The sequence below is a fragment of the Apis dorsata genome, unplaced genomic scaffold, assembly GCF_000469605.1.
Source record: "Apis dorsata unplaced genomic scaffold, Apis dorsata 1.3 scaffold_113, whole genome shotgun sequence".
Taxonomy (NCBI): Eukaryota; Metazoa; Arthropoda; class Insecta; order Hymenoptera; family Apidae; genus Apis; species Apis dorsata.
In genome coordinates this window covers 1,299,528-1,304,262 of record NW_006263408.1, presented here as the reverse complement: position 1 = coordinate 1,304,262, position 4,735 = coordinate 1,299,528, and the positions used below count along the sequence as shown (strand labels likewise).

The 4,735-nt window shown below is 23.3% G+C and overlaps 1 protein-coding gene across 8 annotated transcripts in view; it reads left to right on the top strand.

Moving 5' to 3' along the window:
- LOC102673239 (orexin receptor type 1) overlaps positions 1-4,735 on the top strand; it is a 105,324-nt gene that overhangs the window by 65,944 nt on the left and 34,645 nt on the right. The window lies entirely within an intron of this gene.

The window sequence follows — 4,735 nt, the reverse complement described above, 5'->3', positions numbered from 1 at the left end:
ATAAACATAAAAATTAAATATTTGTATATATATATATTTTTTTTTTATAAAAAATGAAGGATCTAGAAAAAATGAAAGAAATTATGGTAAAAATTAAATCTTTATATGTATATATATATGTCAAACTATAGAAATTTATGAAATATAATTCTAAGAAGAATTATTATTTCTTTTCAATATTATTATTCATATATTTATATTTCTTTGATTTAATTTAAGTATTTTTCTTATAAAAATTTAAATTTTTTCAAAAATTGTTAAGTTATTCATTATATGAATCTATATATTTTTTTTTATTAATATTATTAATGATGATATTATTTTTCCGTATCTAATAATTTAAATACATTTTTTTATATATAGGATAATATTTAATATTTAATAATTTGTAATAAATTCTAAAGTCTAAAATAAACACAAAAATGATTAAATTATAGACAATTGAAGTTTTAAATTTAAATTTCTTATAACTTAATAAATAAACCTCAAATGATACTTTTATATACCAACTTGTGTTTGTTCTCTAGAATCGACTCTCTAAAGATATTTTACGAATATTAACTCTGTATATGATGTCATTATATATATATATATATATATATATATGTGTGTGTGTGTGTGTGTGTGTGTATGTATATAGCCTTGTCCTGTATGCATTGGAAATCCCTGGAACATGATATTATACTCTTATATTTTTTTTTTTTTTCTATAATATAACAAAGCATTTCTCGCGTTAAGAGAGGAATGTTGATAGAATCAAAGAATGACGAGGGGTTCGTATGAACTTTATGCAGGCAGTTTGAGGGGTTGCATTTGAAATTGCTTGGTAAGGGAAAGAGTGTCCAGATTTTACGAATCAAATACAGTTGTTTTCCATCCCTTGGTCCATAGGATATTTCCCTCTAACATTCTTGCATTCTTCTTCTGACAAATTTCTTCTAGAACATTGACCATTATTTTGATACTCTGCGTCATCTGTGGTGAATATTCTCTGACAATGATTGATTTGGGATAGAATTAGTAGAAACTATCTTTCTATTCTTTCTGTTTTTATCATTTAAGATTTTAATTTTTTTTTTTGTTTCTTAAAATTGAAAAGAGATAAAAAGATTATGTGAAACTTGTAAATTATCAAAATTGTTAGCAATGCATGTCGAAATAATTTTTTTTTTTTTTTGCTAATTTAATTTTTTTGCTAACTCAATTGATTAATCCTTTACTTTTAATAATTAAGCATTATTGATTATGCATTTTAACATAAATAAATATTGATAAAAACTTAATAATAGTTGGATAAAATTGAAAATATTTAATAATTTAATAATAAATTTTTTCAAAATATATAATCGGAAGAGATTGAACTTTATTTTTTAATGCTTCATAAATATATCGACAAAAAATATTTATAAGTTTCTAATAATGATCCAAAATCATCTTAAAATTTTATAGAAAAAAGAGAAAGATCTTAATAAAGAATTCTTTTTATTATCATTATTAAATTTCCTCTTTGAAATAGTGTAATTTTATTTTGAATATTTTTTTCATAAAATCAAAAATAATGATATTTCTCTACTTAAGTGTTTACAATGTAATAAAATTATTTAAATTAGTCTATAAATTAGTCTATTTTTTTCATATATAAACATAATATATACAAAGTATACATAAATAAATAATATTTATGTAAACTTCTTTTTATAAAATTGATTCATATTAAAAACGAATTTTTAATAACATTCTTATATCATAAAATAAAATATCACAGTGTAAGATACAAATATAGATATATATGATGTAAGTTTGTAACTCAAATCACACGGTTCTTGCAAAGAGTCGTCTTGATAAAACTTCGTGGAATTATATGAGTGGCTGCGAAAATGAAATACGATCTTCGAGCTTTTACGGCTTTCCACGTACGGAACACAAGATGTCGAGAAGTTTTCTACTGGTTTGTCGACGGTAAATTGAGACGTAGAAATTCGTACAGCGGTTTCGGTTCGCACGAGACGAGAATTTCCTTTGACGAGATCTCGAATGACGATCCTTTACAGTTTATGTCCATTGATGCTATGGAAGGGAATTTCAGACAATTCTGATAAACGAACAATTTCCCAGCTTTTCGAGAAAATCGTTGCTGGATGACGTCTCAAATATGAGCAAAGGAGACTTTGCTGTAAGCAACGTTTGACTCTATGAAGTTAATTGTGAAGTTCGATATAAACAATGTTAAAGGGTGAAATGTAATAAGCAAGTTATTAAATTGTGGATCTTTTACAAATTTGATACCATTGCAATGATATTAAAAATGTACAAAATATTTGAAGTAAAACATCTCGTATACACATATAAAAATTAAAATAGATCTTTATTTAAATTTCTATTTTGATTATAGTCATAAAAATGTGAACTTTTTTACATGAAAATCTAATGATAAAATTTTCTTCCAAAATTAAAAATTTACTTTAATATATTTAAAGTATATATGTCTATATATTAAAAAATCATATATCTTATTCTTTGTTCTCAGAAATAAGTTTTATGAAACAAAAATAATTAATCATATATTATACATATTATCTTAAATTGTCTCATTGAAATTTTTCGTTCATTCCTATAATTTCTTTTGTGATTCCATACAAATAGTTGTGATTCCATACAAATAATATAATAGAAAAACTAACCAAAATCTTTAAATTAAGTGTGGTTCATTGAAACATTTCATTCATTTCTTCTCTTGAATCCCCAATACAGTGGAAAAATACATTATGGTGGGGATATATATTATGATGGGGAGATGCATTAAGGTGGGGAAGATCAGTTCAATGTCCTTGAGGTATAATGATATATTCGACCTAAGCCTGGAAATTACACTTTTGATGTAAGAGGCGCAGATGTTGTGTTCCCCTAGCTTCTCTTATTCGATGGACAACAGACTGACGATACAATCGCGATACCGATCTTTAACAAGATTTCTCGTAAAAGAAATAAATAACAGATGCTGCTAATAAAGTTAGAAATGTTCAGAAAGATAAATGGAAAAATATATATAATAAGAAATCGTAGCACGTACTAGCTTTTCAAGATATCGATCGAATAATACCTTTCATTATATTTACTCTATTTTTAATGGCTATAACAGCGAAACTAAAAAATATTCATACAGTGTATTAGCCTCATTTTCTTCGTTATTTTGATGTTGAGATAATTATTTTTAAAATAATATGCTTGTACAAGAACATCAATTATACTATTATATAAAATAGTATATGTTGTACATTATTTATAATTACAATAAATTTATTTTCAGAAAATGGCTATTGTCATAATCGAAAAAGTTTAAATTCATATAGTTACTATATGGATATAGATCTAGTTACTTATTAACTGTATCGTTGAAAATCTTCTTTATTTGTATCAACTACATCTTTTATTACTAGTGATTTAATGTTATGTTCACATTAAATTTTAAAATAGTTTAAATACATGGAATTTAATATGAAGGAAAAGAAAAAAGGAAATACAGAAGAGGAATTTAATAGTTAATAATGAAAACTATATAAAAAGAAAAAATTCTCTTCAAATAATAGAAACCATAAATAAATAAAGAAAATTATACTAGTGCATTTCATTGGAATTTGGACTCGATTAAACTAAAAATAGCACTATTTATTATTTATAATCTCATAGTTTAGAATACATCAATACATCATATTAACTATTAACAACAATATGAAATTCTTTTTTTTTTTTTTGGAAAACAGCCATTATAAAGAATAACAAGTAATAAAGAATATTTAAAGAACTTTATAAGAAGAAAAAAAAATATAAACTAAGGATAAATTTAAAGTTGCAAAGCTTTGAAATGATTACATACGTCTAAAATATACGTAATGATAATTAGAGTCATTTTATTAAAGGTGACAGTTCTTAAGTGACATGTACTAGTTTTCTTATGTTTGAATATCCTTCTTTTTCCACTTAATGACATTAAAATTTTTATTTTTAACACTGTAGATCAGTGAGAGATCGATTTATTTTCAATATCTTTAATTGCATAATATCGATAATTAATGTCGACAATAAATGTATAAATTTCAAAATTTTAAAACGAATCAAAAATCGTCCTCAAAGAGATATGAAATTTTGAACATTTGAAAATTAAAAAATATCATCGCTTAATGTATTAACATCCTATATACGATTGAAGATCATCATAAAAATGAAAAATAAATAATTTAAACTATATGAAACAAAGTAATAATAAAACAGTAAGATATAACCACGAAAAATAATGTAATTTTCGAAGGGTATCGATGACATTTTCCCAACAAGCAGTGATGAATAAAATTTTAATGAATTTTTTGAAGTTAAGAATAAAGTTATTTTAATAAATTACTTGAATATTTTATTATTCAAAGCATCGAATAATCAATTAACTGTAACTGAACCAAGATTAAATATAATAATTACGGATAAATATTATTAGAATAATTTTAATTTTAAATAAAAATTATTAAAATAAAATAATTTTATTTAAAATTTTAATTAATTAATTTTTCATTAAAAATCGTTAAAAATCATTAATAAAAATCCAACAATCGTGCCCATATATCTTTTGGATCAAGTAGAATATCCCCTCAAAGACAATATATGCAAAGCCATAATTATATTCAATTATATTCAAGATCATTTTCGTAACAAGTATCACCTCGTTGTTTCCTATGTTATTAATTCC